We start from the raw sequence: 16,814 nt of genomic DNA on the forward strand, positions 1-16,814 counted from the left end.
AGAAAGGGTGGGAGAGGGAGCGTAGGTTTCTTCTTCTGTGTATGTTCCCAAATTGGGGTTGGGTTTCAAGTGCGTTAAGAAGAGAGTGTTTGTTTTTAAGCTAACAAAGTGGTCCCTCATGTATATGTCTCAATAAGCAGGGCCATGTGATCATAGGAAACTGATCCTCTCCATTTCATGGGATGCCTTGTAAATTTCCCTGCTAATCACAGAATTCCACGTAATTGTACCCTTAAATCTCTACTACCTTCAAGACTCATCGCTCCCATGTTTCAGGCTTTGTGTGAGTCAAAACTATGAACTAAATCGCTTCACATTGCCGACATGGCATGCAACAATTGGTCAACACCCCCCCCCCCCCCCCACTTGATTAATTAAAACAAAGTGCATTAATTTAGTGACCTAGATCTCAATGAAACCGATGCTTCATTATAATACATGACCTTGATGTCCTTAATTAGCATAATCATTTCATCAAATCACCGTCTTAATTTTTACTAAGCTAAGTAGAATCAAGAAAGCAACAAGTTTAATTAATTAAAGTGCTTCTGCATATATTTCTCTTCTTAATTGTCTCATATTATTTATATTTTAAGATAATATATTTTTAAGAAAATTATAAATTTCGTAAGTTACTATGATAACCCTCCCTCTCCTCCCCTTTTTACCCAAACAATCTTATTTAAAAAGTTAGAATATAATTGTAAAGTAAGATATGGTACCAAAACATATCATTTATTACTAATTTCTTTGCATTGTAAACAACACTTGGAAAGAAATTCAAATACCAAAAGAGACATGTATTATATGAGAGGAAAGGAGTATAAAAATATATATGCAAGTAGCTTAGATGCAAAATGTGTGATTAAGGGATTAGCAAGGAGGGAACAGTGATGGCAATTTGCCTAGTACTAATTTAATGGTTGCTGATGATCCTTGTTAGGGACACAACTACGTGAGGGAAGGCCCAATATTTCAGTGTGCAAGGGCATGAGGTCATATCACATGCCATTTCCATGGCTCACGACAGACGCCACGTGGCATGTCTTGAGACCCAGTACCTATATAATGAAGGAAGAGGTTTCCCAAATCAAGCAGAGTTGGGAATTTCACGCTTTTAACAAGCACCACCACGTGCAGCTATAAAAATTGGAGACCCCTCATACAACTTGAGGGGACCTCTTCCACACTACCCTCTTGTCTCTAATGTTGTTTCTATTATGCACTAACTTCACATTTTTGCTAACAACCGGCAATTGGGATTTATAAGCATTATATTTAGCTCACTAACTCTTCATCCTACCCACTTAATCAATTTCCATTAACTTCCATTTCCACACCCTCAACTCCCACATCCAAACAAAGGACCATAGAGAATAAAATGGCCATCAACTAATGTTTCCTACCCACTTTATTAAATTATTGAACCCTCAACTGATTTCAAATTTTTGTTAAGAATATAAGTATTTATTAATCCACTTGAGCTCAAAATTGAGTTACATATATATATATGAATGAATGTTGTATTGTTCCATCATTAATTAATTCGTGGGGTTACCAAGATATAAAGTATTTTTACTTTGAAGCAATTATAGTATGTGCTATTTTAATATATGCGTTGATGTTCATGCGGCTAAGATATTCTCTCAAGAAGTTATATGTGAACTATAATGGTTATTTTGGCGCATGATGAGATTTGGGAGCAAGTGAGACATGAAATATTTGATATGGCGCATAGATGCTATTGCAATCATAAGGTGTTTGATGCTGAGTCCAAACACAGAGTGAAAGGTTTAATTGATGTAGGAAATTAAATATGCGAGTCGTGTGTTATTTCTACAAATTTTTAACTTAACTCGATCTTAAATATGAGTCCTGAGTTATTTCTACGTGTCGGTTGTTTCACATTGTATATGTGTGTGTGATTTGTAGACCAATATTCAACAGTTATTTTGAATTGTGAACCAACACAGATGTTTCTACATTGTGAATTTGAGCTTTCAATCATAAAATAAAATAACTTATATACCTTGTTTTTCTTCTCTTACAGTCATTGTCTTCCTCATTCTGTGATCGACATGTTATTAGGTTTTATATTATATTAACTTGATATGTTTTTAAGTTAATCAGTCAATCAAAAATGACTTTTAGTCTCCCTAATTATTGTAATTACAGTCAAATAAACTTAAATATAATTAACTATTTAAAGATCACAGGAGCTTAACAGCCAAAGTTCAGAGTGGCCCTATTTTGTTCTCAGATCAGTGTGTCAATCCCATACCATACACTACATTGAATTTGAACAGATTGTCCTGTTTCGAATCAAAGTACTATTAGTAACTCTTTCATGATACTTATGGATACAACTTAAAGTATTTCTTAAACTCTTTTAATAAATTATTTGCTTATTAAAATTTGTTTAGATCAGCCTTTTTTTCTTATAACTAATTAAAGAATCAATTTTTACAATTTTCAAAAATATGTAATTTACATGTATATTTCATAAAAAATTAACTATTCAAAATCAATTTTATTAGAATTAATTTGACTCAAATTTGATCATAGCACTGTTAATTTTCGTATTTAAAACTGATTTGAAGAATTAAAAATGTACGATTTTGAATTATTTAGAATTAAACTTAAAGTCAAATAAGCATTGTTTGGTTGTGTTTGATATAATTATTTTTGAAAAATGATCTCTATGGTTCCTTTATCAAAGGGAGTAAGAAGTGGAGCCCAGTTATTGGATACCAAACTGCGTTTTGATGCCAAACAAACGTTATATTTAAGAAGCATATTCTCCCTTTAGATGTAAAAAATTAACATAAACCCTTTTATCTTTTATGGTCAAAAAGGGGTAACTACATGACATGACGCTGTAGACTAATCTCTGAACCCGACAAGAAGTTGGAAGTTAGAATTCTGTTGGAATCGATGATGAAGAATCAAAGTTCAAAAAGTAAACAAGGAAAATTTTTAAAATCGCTTTTTAAGCTTTTGCTTCTCCTCCTCAGAGTAATGCATGCGTAGTTCCCTAATCTTGTTACTTTAATATCAAGGGAACTCTCCTTTTCAACTCCATACCCAATCAAAAGTGTAATTAATTAATCCCATGCTTAAGTACTTTTTATCATTTTACAAACCTCATTATAAGTCCTTTTTCTTCTTTATTAAAGGGGTAAATACTGGATTAAGGAGTGCTTTAGGTTTAGAATGCTTAATTAAGACTGATATTCACACACATTTACTTAAGATGTATATTTTATGTCATAAAATTAATTGCAAACTTGTAACTTGTTTCTACTAAATAAATAATTACACAAGATAATCTATATCAAGTGTTCGGAATATTTAAAATAATTTGAATAAATTTAAATTTAATATAACAAAATTAAGAAACAACTAATTCATCAACTTGCATTTTAATGCTAACAAAAATATATCAAGAAATCATATATTAATATAGTACGTGTGTGTAAACTGGAATGTACAGTTAAAATAATAATAAAATTGCAAGGTTATATCTGTAATTTTAATAATTTTAATTTAATATATTTAAAAGTATGTGAATACAAAATCGAGTGGACATTGAAGTATTCATATTTATACTTTTCCCTGTCCATATTCAAATTTATACTCATTTAATAAGTAATTTTCTTATTTGTTGTAGGTATTTTTTTGTGAGTGTTCATTAAAAATTGGTCCAATTATCATTCTTATGTCTAATAAATTACAGCAACAAAAATATTAAACACATAAACTAACTAGTAGGAAATTAATGGTCTCAAGTTTTAGCTCTTAAAAATATAGTAGTATTAAATTTTTTTAAAAAATAAAAGAAACTATTATCCATATTATAACTCTATCCATTAAGTCAAATGACTCACATGTTTAATTTAGTATTTTAATAATAGGGTCCTATACCAAAAGTACTACAATCAATAATAATAATTATTATTATTCGTTTAGTTTGTCACCATTTATACACTATGTCCACTGAAAATTGAATCATTACTGAAGAAATTATAAATTTAATTAAACTAATAATGTACTGACGGTATATATTAATTTTTTTATATTTATTTATTAGTTGATATATTATACTATTAATTAGTTGACAAGTTTAACGATAACTGTTAGTTATGTAATTTTTTTTATAGCGATAGTTATTGTGTTTTTAATCAGATTTTTTAATAATACTTTTATGATAAAACCTTTTAAGAATATTTTTCTTTTAAAAAAATTAATTTATACATGTCATTTTATAAGTTTTTTTTGTTGTAAGACTCATTAAAAAAAATTGAGTTTAAGTCTTGTGTATGCACAAAATCTCTAATATTAAACTCATTCATCATATTTAAATCTATGACCTGAGTCAAATACAAATTAAACCAGATAAAAAATAAAAAATATAGAAAAAATATAAGTTACTTCGAGACTTTGTAAAACTTTATTTGACGATAACAATATTAAAAAAATGTTATTCAAATTATTATTATTAAAAATTAAAGTTTTTAAATATTAAAATAACCTTTATTAGAACAATTTTTAATAAAAATATTTAAAGTCTATACTAACAAAATAATATAGTATTTTAATATTTATATATTGATAATATATATTAATGTATTGTACCGGCAATTATTTAATAGTATAATAAATATTTGTATCAACAATTTCCTTTTTGTTAACAAATATATATGTTATCAAAGACTAATCTAAAGGTGAATCGTTAGCACAAAGTATTTTTTAATGAATATTTATTTTAATAATTGTATATTTTTTATCAACAGAGAGCGAAATATTATTAAGGGAATACAGAAAATACTCCAAATCCTTATAAAATGTCACAATTTTAACTGAGTCCATTAGCTACAACGTTACTTCTAACACTGAATTGAGGATTAATTCTTGCTGATTTTGGCAAAAATAAATGAATAAATAAAACACAGCTCATACGTTGATGATCAAGATGGATTTGGTTCTTTGTCAAGTTTAGTAGAGAGCATATCCATGATAATTTGTCGATTAGGCCAACATTTTTATACGAGATAATTTAAGTTAAAATATGTTTTTATTCTCATATTTTATTAAAAACTAAAAATTGACATGTTATAATATTTCAATAGATTAAATCAACGTTAAATTTGTTGAAAAATAGATATTAAAACAAAAAATTATTTTAAAAAACTAAAATTAAATTTTTGTTAAAGTATAAGAATAAAAAATATATTTAAAAATTATTGAATAAAGAAAAAAAATCAATTAAATATCGTGATTTTCATGTTTTTACAACTAAAAAAATAAAAATTAATTTGACAAGTTACATTAAATTAAACTCATTTAAAAATTAATAATTCTTGTAATTTGTATCCTCAGATACACAATAAAAAATTAGCAATATGTTATATCATGTTATATTTATAATTTTAAAAAAATATCATATATAAATTTTGATCTAAAGGCCCAAACTTTAATTTTGAAGATGGCCCTAAACACATGGGTCAACTTCATTTGTCCCAAATTACTGCATCTTTTTTGGGCACTAGTAATCATGGCTTGATCACCTACTGCCTCCTTAGGATATATTCAAACTTTTAGTTGGTAAGTCTAAGGGGTGCAACGGATTTTATGGAACTAATTAAATTAAAGATATTATTCAATAAAAATCATTATCTTCGTTGACCCCAACTTTGTGATTTTTCACCCATGAATCTAAAGTCTACAATTCAGCTCCTCTTCATTGATGAATATTTGTGAATAATAATAATAATAATAATAGAGACAAAATTTTCTTTTATTAATATAAATTTAATAAGTTATAATTTATTATTTTACTAATTATTAGATATAAATTAAATAAAAAATTTATATTAAGTATAAGAGTTAATACTTAGGGTTAGAAAAATCTTTCTGCGTGTTATTATTATAGATTGTATAATAAAGAACCTAAACTATGTTGCTTTGTGCAATTTCCCTTTTACACAGTACACAAATATGGTCAAATTTTCATGATCGAGTTGATTAAGGGGTGTCATTTTCAAATATGATCTAACTTTATGCTTATGCACCGCTGACACTATTCCTCTAAAAGGAAATTATGCACATTTTCAACTGGCCATTACACTCATTGCAGTTGACTGTTGTACATTTTCTTTTGTTGATCAAGTTTTTATATTTCGTTTTTGTAAGTTTAGAATCTGGTTAATTTTCTGTAATCCGAATCAGAGAAAATTTTAATATTATTATAATTTTTTATTACTTATTTTTCCTAAGGTAAGAAATTATAGGATGTTTTCAATTTAAAGGGGTAGAAAAAGTTGTGATAGAATAAGATGTAAAGGTATTAAAGTACTATTATTTTCCTCTTGAACAAATATGATCATCTTACATAATTAGGGTATCTAAATCCATCAAATTAAATGGGTCTTTCCAAAATAAATTAAAGTTAGTGAGAAATATTAAAATCTTGAAAGTGGACACATGGAGTGGCTCCGACACTAACCACAAGTTTCATGGCCCTAGGACAATCAGCTACAATAGTTGAAATGGATTACTAGGACAAAATCATCACAATAATAGTGAAACCTGTAGTAGTCAATTATGCCGTTACAAGGTTTAATATTTGTTTTTCTTCTTCTTAGCTTCAAATCAAATTTATAACCCCCATTGTCTAATATAGGACAAAATCTCAGTTTCTTCATAATTAAAATTAATATAGTTAAAATAATTTTTTTATAATATAACCCACTTTTAAAAGTTAATTACAAACAATTTATTCAAGTCTAATGCTATATAAAGTTTATAAAATTAAATATCTGTGAATGATCTAATATAATTAGACATTAGACATAGGTGACTGATGGATACAACATTTAATAATAAATAAGTTGATGTAATATTAAAAAATAAATAAAATTAACTCACTTCCGAAAGTTAAGTTAAAAAAAACTATTCTAATTTTATAAATATTTTAATTATTTTTTTATATAAAAATTTTATTAACTTCAACTCTTAAAGTTTAAGAATTAAAGATAAACAGCTAATAATAATAAAATTTTATTAAAAAAATATTTATTATATTTTTATAACTTTAATACAATAACTGAATATTTTTTTATAAAAAATTTTATTTATTGATGTTTAAATTCAATTCGAAGAGTTGAAATTAACAAAATTTTTAATATATTACGCATTTTTTGGTTAACTATATATTTTCTTTTTCTTTCAAGCATTGAGGCGAAAAAATTCTCAAATGAATCATGTAATTCATGGACAAGTTGATTAAGATCCACATTCCTTAAGCCACATGCATTGTTTATAAATTAATTTTTCAACCAACTAACTAAATTAACTGTGTGATTAGTATCCTGGTCCAACAACAAAATCTCACAACGTGATTAAAGTAACGATTAATTTCAAATCGCATCAACATCGTCAATGATTATGCAGTTAATAAAGCCAATTAACCAATGATTATTAGTTTTATGTCGGCAAAGGATCAAGACTATTTTTGGTAAAAAAAAAAACCTTCAAAATTTTATAGAAAACTTCTTAAAAAATAAATTTAATTTAATTAAAATACACTAACTATAAAAAAAATTACACTTTCATCTGATCATGAATTGATTAAAAAATAAGACCTAACTTATTTAAAAACTTGTTTAAAAGAAATATGATTAAATCTTATAAAAAAAATTATTTTATTCACATTTTTAATTAACGCACGATATTTTAACAGGATTATTATAAAATTAAAAATCATAATTCTTATAATTATTATTTTTAGAATTATTTATAACTGATAAACATAGTGAAAAAATTTAATATATTAAAATTAAACTTTTTGAAAGAGATTAATAAGGGAGCAAATATGACAAGTTATTTGTCAAAAACTTAAAAGTACATTAAGCCTGGATCACTTTTTAGAAGTCTATTTAATTAAAAAAAATTTGATTTCAAACTATTTATTTAATTGAAAATAAATAATAATAATAATAATAATAATAATAATAATAATTTAAATTATATATTTATTTCATTTAAAAACTTAAGTTCACTTATCTATATATGTATAAACTTAGATTCATTGACTTATTCAAAGATGATTTTTCAACTTGTAATAACTTTTTAAACAGGTAAGTTAAACTTGTAAAAATATGAAATAAAATCTTAAAAGTAATTGCATCAAATAACTTAAACTTATGAAATCTAACGTGACTAGACTTGTTGACATTAACAACATAATATATATATATATATATATATATATATATATATATATATATATAAATATATATATATAAATATATATCACCAGAATTTAAGTGCATTCCAAGGTTTATTGCAGAATCAGTGTGTACATGCAAGGGAAAACAGTGATGTGCCCTACATCTAAGGGAACAAACTGTAATGTGGTAGGTACATCGTCGATTCGTTGCTTTTGGTTTTGTGCCTCCTTTCTTAGGATCATCCACAATCACTGCATCAATTTCGACCTCACCACTTAAACCCCTTTTTTTTCTTCTTCAGAAAATGCCATATTTTAATATGAGGGTAATTATGATCATACTGATTTCTTAGCTATCTAAGAGCATCAATTTTCTGTCCTTTGGATTCTCACAAGATTTCCGGGAAAAACTTTGACTAGCTGTTGTTCGGATATGAACCTATAAGTATATGTGGATAAAGGTATATATAGTGTATGCATGAAATCATGACATAGTTATTACCCAAAAATAAATAAAATAAAATCATGATATCATATACCAAGTTTGTTCCCCAGAAGAAAGTGCTTGCACGAAAATGACTTTCCACCTTAAGATTTTTGTTCTTATTTTCTCTTTTTCTACACATTCCTACATACTCCTCCTCACATCTCTTTTTCAAGAAACTATGATTAAAGTAATTTGGACCACTATATATCACTAATATTTGTGTGGCAGCTTCTACAGAAAACAGGGCAGTGTTCGTTAGCAAATTTTTAATTTAAAGTTCCTGTAAAATAATTCTAAATTAAATTTTAATAGATAACATTTTATTAAAATATAAATATATAGATAGTAATTATTATAATACATGTTTATAAATATATAGATAGTGATTATTATAATACTATTTTCTCCTCGAATCTAAATAGGTTGAATTTAGCTCATTTTTATTAATTTTTTAAAATTAAATATTGTCATCATCTTATAATATTAACTTACGAAAATGAGACCTAAAAGTATAACAAAAACAAGCTGAAAGGGTATTATGCTATAAATTAATTGCCCCTTTAAAATCTATCCAAGTACTCGTGCGAAATGCATTTGATAGTACATATTTCAAGAACTCATACCACCGGCAATGGCTTGAAAGAGAGACAAATTTAAAAAAAATAGAACAAATAATTAATGCAAAGAAAATAAATGAAATTTTAACCAATATAATATGAATTAATTTCAGGTGCAAGTTGAGTATGTTTTCCAAACAGAAAGGCCTTTTGCTTTTCTCTTTTTCCCCACATACACAATAATGCAATTAGGTATATGCAATTAAATGTGGTGTTCACATGGTCCCATGGAACGTGATCAATATTGTAGAGATTCATCAGATCCACTTATTTGAGATTATAGATTAATTTCCTGACGTATTTAAATTTGAGTTTTATTAAGAACTTTTAAGGCAAAGATAAGAAACTTTTATTTATTAATCCAGTCAAAAACTAAAGAAGAAAGGTACAATAAATTATAAAATGGGATAAACCAAATAAAAATATATAATAATTCACGACCCCAAAATTGGTGATATCCAAAATGTTGTAATAGGCCAATATCTTGACAGTTCATAAATATGGGGGTATATATTTATAGATATTAATCGGTGTCCTTTGACTACTTATTTTGTTTTTATTTTCTTTCAACATACTAATTCATATAAAATAAAAACTATCGTTTAAAATCAACATATAAATTTTTTTTATCTTTATAATTAATATTGACTTCAAAAATTTTGATTTTTATTATATATGAATTACTTAAATAAAGTTTTAATTTTGATTAAAAATAATGCTAAAAATATTTAAAAATTATATATAAATTTTATCTTAAATGAAAAGTAATGTTAACTTTGATTGACTAAATATAAACACTACATTCTGCACTAACATCTTGTAAATTTATATAGTTTTAATGCTATGAAATCAAATTCGAGGAAAGTCCATGATTTGTTATGGAAATAATTAAGGATTAAGGTGTCCTATATTAATTAAGAATACAGTTAAAATATTTTTATAAGACTTAAAAAAATTATTTTAAGTTAATTTTTAAAAATAAGTTAAACTCAATTTTTGATATTAAAACTCTTACAAATTTTAAATTCTATAAACTTCACGTAACACATGTTTAATTGAGGGCATGTGACATGTAAATTTCATCTTAAACAAAAAAATGAATAAAGTCTATCATTGTTTAAAATTGCTTTTCATTTGTTAGTTTTTCCAATTTTATTTGATTTGATTATAATGTGTCAAATTTTTTCAAGTACGGGTCCAGAATGTGTTGGTGGATACATATCAGATTTAGAGAATTCAAGAAGGTGATGATATTGGACCATGCAGTGAAGAAACATTTAAATTTCATAATTGTGATCGATATTGAGGGCCACAATATGTTTTTCTGGTGCCAAGGGCCATATTCATGCTTTTTAGAAGTTGATTTGAAGCTTACAATACCAGGAATATTACATTACATTATATATATATATATATATATATATATATATATATATATAGACATATAAGATAGAATCATTTAAAATTATTCAACTTCTAATAAAAAAAAACAAATCACTTGAAATTTAACAATCACACATTAATATAAAAAGAGTGTTAGGAATAATTTCTTAACATATTTTTTATGCTTTATTTATTATTGGTTATAAGTAAAATTAGTTTCTCCTTAAGTTAAGCTGTTTATGTAAAAAATGTAATGATTTAAATGTATCACTTAATAGAACATCTTATGATTTTAGTGTCTATCTTGAAAACAAAATAATAGAAATAGTATTTTTCAGTTTGAGTATGTCAAAATACCTGAAAGTGTTATGTATCTGATGAATTATACTTTTTATGATTATTAAAGTATTTGAAAGGTATAATTAATTGGTATTTGAATTATACTTCTTATATATTATACTTTTAATTTCATTGACATGTAATAGTACATATGTGAGGTATATCTTGAAACCTAGCTAAAGGAGGAGTGGGTTTGAGAAATCTAAAATGATTAGATAGTTCTATTTTCAATTACACTTAATTTGGATGTTTGGATAAAGTTATGGAGTTTTGCAACTAAGTGTATGTATCCCCATTTGACTCCTAACTTGACCCTTTCTATTTAAGCCATTATCACGTGAGTGATTTGGATTTCTTTAGGTCCCAAACATCAAACTCATGAAAATAGACTTAATTTCATTTTGATATCACATCCATGAAAACGAGATTAGGATGAATTTATTATAATGTTCCAAAGAATGAGTTTCTTTTTAAGCACTTAGCTGGATCATTAATTTGTCCTCGGATTTGTCATTTCATGTTCAAATCAAGTCTATTTAATTTCGACATTTTCCCCCCCACAACTAATTCAACATCTTATTTAATCCTTAAAATCGCATTAGTTTTATGTTCTTTTGTACTTTAAGATGAACATATTTGACAAATTTCCCAAGTGTTGTCGTTCTGTGGTGTAAGCTTGGGACAAAGTTTTCCCATCTTGCAAAAGATTAGGAAATAACTTGAGCTTTGAAATATTGCAAATATCACTTGTCTCGTCAAATCAAATTTAGCCAGACATGATATGAATGCTACAAAAATGTATAGTTATATATCCGAATTTAATTCAAATGCACATTAAACTGTTATTTAATTATAGATTGTTATATCACTGAAAATTATTTTCTTTTATAATAGTTATTTAAAATTTTTATCAATAATGTATTTTTATTTATAGTATAAAAATTTCTACACTGACAGTATGAAAAAAAAAATTGCACTCATATTTCTTTGATTCAGCTTTGTTACAGTTTGAAGCCTATGCCCACGCTCAATCTCTGTTTCCTTTTGTTTTTGGAGGGAGTGTAGCCCATTAAGAGCCCAATAAGGTTACTAACTTTGGGCTTTAGAACAAAGCAGTCCAAGGGCCTTATAGGCCAGGGCCTATAATTTATATGAGGTTTGAATTAGAGAACCATTTGAGCGCACCTTGTAAGTTATTTAGACCATTATGATTTGTCAATTGAACTCAGCATCTTTGGATCGGAAAGAAGAAAAGGAATAGATGGCCCATAAAAGAAGCAAGAAAAGAGGAAAACATCAATAACATTCACAAAAACATACTTCCTTTTTCTATTCTTTTCAAATATATATATATATATATATAATCAAAATACATTAATAATGTAAAAAAGTTACATTATTATTTAATCATAAACTACCATATCAACAACAATCATTTATTTTTGTTATAATTAATTTATTTATGGTAAATATGAGTGTGAGAGAGAGCACACACAATTTTTGAATTATATGCATAAATGTAAAGAAAGATGCTAGAAAATAAATATTAAATTATAATAATAAAATATTATTTATTGCCTTGAAATTTTCTATTTTGGATCTATTAATTTATGCATCAGGAAAAAGGGAAAACCAGTCTTTTGAAGTAACCATATTGGTCGGATCTAAAATGAAAAAAACTATTAATAATTTTATATTAAATCTGAAGTTATAAACTATCTTTAGTCCCAGTTAGTAAAGGATAATTGAAAAGGTAAAAAGAAAAAAGTGCAGCAAACAAGAATGGGAATAAGAAAGAGGTGATAGGGATGAATCAAAATTGAGAAGTTGAGACTTGAAACAGACCCGTAAACGGAGAGACATGCACATTACCATCAAATTGTTCTTTCCAGCAACAAGACAAATTAGAACAAATCGAAATTAGACAATCTTTTTAACAATGCTTGATTGATTGAACAATAGTTTCTTACTCCCTTGTGTGTGGCTCTTTATGGATGCACATATTCTTATCATATCCACAAATGTTTCATCAAATAATTATTGTTTGGCCATAATGAAGAAATGGACTCGTTTTCTCCATCTCTCACTCTTACTCCCTCTTTAAAAAAATTTTGATCACACAATTTGTTGAATAATATGGGTTTGATCTTAGGCTTTTTTATATATAATGAGTTTTTACTGTGAAGACTTTACACAAACTTGGACAATTCAATCTATTTTGTTAGGTGTACTTTCACTTTTATACTTACTGCAGCCTATGACATGATTCCGTGTTTTTCTCTTTGTCCTCAAAATGCATTATCATCCATTACCAATAGAGCAAAGTCCTTAGGTTATATCAAAGGATAAATACACTAAATAGTACAGATTTTTATTTGATAGAATAAAAATATATATCTTGACACATGGGTGTCATGTCAACTGAAAATTTACATAAAAGGTTAAATGACTATATACTGAATAAGATTTCTTTTCCATAAATAAGATTTATATAATGAAAAAAAAAGTTGGAAAATAAATACATACTTCTTTTCTTTTTTACATATTTATTTAGATAATTAACATGAGTTAACAGTGTGCCAATTCCAATGTCAGCTTCTCTAGATTCCCAACATGAAAGCCATTTGTCCATTAGTCTTCAAATATTTATTAGGCTTAGCACCAAAGATACGGGTGTTGGATCCACCCCTCTGCAATTGTCATTATCACTTCATGTTACCCATTGGACAAAAGAATTTTAACCAAAACTTTTTTTAACATTTTAAAACACTTATTCACCTCTTAATTAAAGTACGTAAAACATGTATATCTTCTGCAAAATTGGGGTAAATGATAGAGAATAGTAAATAATTTTCTGAAAAACATCTGAATTTGGAGCTTGATGACAATGACACTAGCAAGCTAGGACGAGAAACCGGCAGGACTGTGCGATTTATTGTAAGAAAGCTAAAAGAATCATTCACTTACAATAATATTATTTTCATTCCTATTTATTTGACCAAAATACATATATAAATTAAGAAATTCAATTATTTTTTAGAAATTATTTGAGAATTGTTTTATATTTGAAATACTCAATTAGTATAAATATTTCATTTATTTATTTAAAAAAAATTATTCATAAAAAGATAACAAATATTAAATTTTTGAACTTTTATATAAATAGATATATAAAATAGTAGGAGTATAGATCTCTAAACATTGTTTTTACTCTAGTGCACCCAAAACTATGGGACACTCAAATTATATGAGTGCACGTAGACATGGCAGCAATATATATCCTGCATACATTGAAACAAAAAAATGTTTCCTAGAGATTGAAAACATGCAGCAAGCATTAATCTTTCTTATCCATGGTGAATATTTCAAAATTCTAAAACAAAATGAATGAGGGATGTACCACCATGTCTCCTAGAGAACGTTGCATGAAAATTCAGAAGAGGATTAGAGTAATAACCTTTGGCCATGAGAACATGTCAGAGTGAGATGAGAAACAAAAGGGTCAGAAAAAATTACAGAGCTTCATGTCACAAGGAACTGACAAGGGACCCTTTTCTCTGGACTTGTAATGAATAAGCCAAACTGAGTGCATTAGTTAGCCACAACAGTAATTGTTTGTTGTGATTTATTAATGTTCATCATATGTATCACACTCACTCACTGCATCATGTACAAGCATCAAGAACACTATTGAAATTGCAGAATTTCAATTATCATACCCAATATCAAAGCACAAGAATGGGTGTGGCCTGGCCACAAGACATGGGGCTAGCTAGCTGGAGTTCTCAGAATCTGACTTTACCATACCAAATGGTCAAAAATGTAAGACTCATTAGTCACTACCTCACAAAAAAGCTGATACAAGTTTCTGTACACGTACCATTCAAGAATCTAACTTCAATACGTAGAGGACCCCACCCTTATTCAGAAATTTTCAGTGCTGTTGCACCATTAAGCCCCCTATCATGCCCACATGCATTATATTCTTCGTATCAAATTCACTTATGATATTTGCATTTAAATGGTTAGTTTGGTCATTTGATGCAAATATATTAACCGTTAGTTATTGTCATATATACCCACTTCCCTTTAGTCCAAAACATTTGTGTAGAAAAATAATCATTTATGAGATGCTGAATTTTAGCATTTTTATTTTTAATTATAAAATATTGTTTTATTTTATTTAATATATATAATACAACAAAAATAACATTTTATTGCTTTTCTAGAGAAAATTTTCAAAATGAAAAATAATGTGACATTTTTGTAATTAGGTGTAAAAAAAATCCTCAAACAACAATAACCCCCTTTCATCAAAAATTCTTTTAAAAAATTAATAAAAATATGCAATTATGTTTTAAAATAAGTTAAACCTAATCATTTACTTATTAATTTAGTATAAATATCATCCACTAACCCAGTGAACTTAAAAATTAAAACCATGAAAGAAATGTTTAAAAAAGAAAATATTTAAAAAGAAAGGAATTTGATAGTTTGAAAGCACCAACAATGTTCATATTTCCACCAAAACAGAAAAAGGAAACAGAAGTAGACAACAAAGTTGTACGACATCGAAGACAGCCTGGACCTTTACCCCAACTCTCAGCAACAGTACCCAACTTAGGTAGATTCTTCAATCTTCACCCTCAAGAATATAACCCAGGCATGACTAGATTGATTTCTGCTCTGCCATGAAAAAAATTGCATTTTGACCTTAGAGACATCACTTTATTATGTGTTGGATGGGCCATGGATTTGGTTTATTTTGTGCAATCCAATAGCCTAATTATCCTTTTTCTCAAACTTGATTTTGTAACTTCAACCAATTCAGAATGTGTCTGGGATAAGTATTTGTAAATTCAAGTCAAAATCAACTTGATTTTGTAAATTAATTATAAAGAGTTTAAAATAGCATGATTTTTATTTGAATACTATTCTTTTAAAAGTAAGTTTGTAGTGAAATTCAGTATAAAATTTTTATTTAACACAATATTAGAATTTATCACGATAATTTAAACATCAGTTTAAGGGTTTAATTAATTTAACTCAGAAGTAGCCAAATATCAAAACTTTTTGTAGAATCATGTTACAATAAAACGACCTGATTCTGTAACATTTAAATGTGCATCAAAACATGCACTCAACTCTTTGATCCCAGAGGCAAAGAAAAATATCACATTTTCTTTTATTTACTAGAATCACTTTATACACATCATTTCCATGCTATAATTATAAAGTATTGAGTTTATGCGAATGAAATTAGCCAAATGACAGAAAACATAGTTGAAACTTTTGTCTAATTGCAGAAATATCCCTAGCCATAAACTTTTTATAGAGCTTTAACCAAGATTATCTTAAACTGTTAGCCTTTCTCAAATTTATGTTTATGGATTAATACTAATTGATTATTTGAATTATATTATCATAGATTATTAAAATTAAATATTACCATGATAGATATTATTTAGGTAAATTCTACGATACTTTATAGAATAAAAGAGTATTTTATTCGTTAATTTTATATCAACAGATAATAAAAAAAATTAAAATATATAAATATTTTTTAATTTTTAAAATATTAAAATTTTGTTTGAATATTTGGAAGGAAGAGAAAAAAAGATATATCATGTCGCTCAACTTTAAGAGTACTACATCAAGCACTATTTATTTATTGAACCTTATGATGATGATGGATCAAAATGTGTTTGACTATTCACTTTGTGAAAAATGAGAGATCATTGTTCTCATATGTCTGTAT

Source organism: Abrus precatorius, unplaced genomic scaffold (assembly GCF_003935025.1).
Source record: "Abrus precatorius isolate BTA unplaced genomic scaffold, Abrus_2018 Scaffold5, whole genome shotgun sequence".
In the NCBI taxonomy this organism is placed as follows: Eukaryota; Viridiplantae; Streptophyta; class Magnoliopsida; order Fabales; family Fabaceae; genus Abrus; species Abrus precatorius.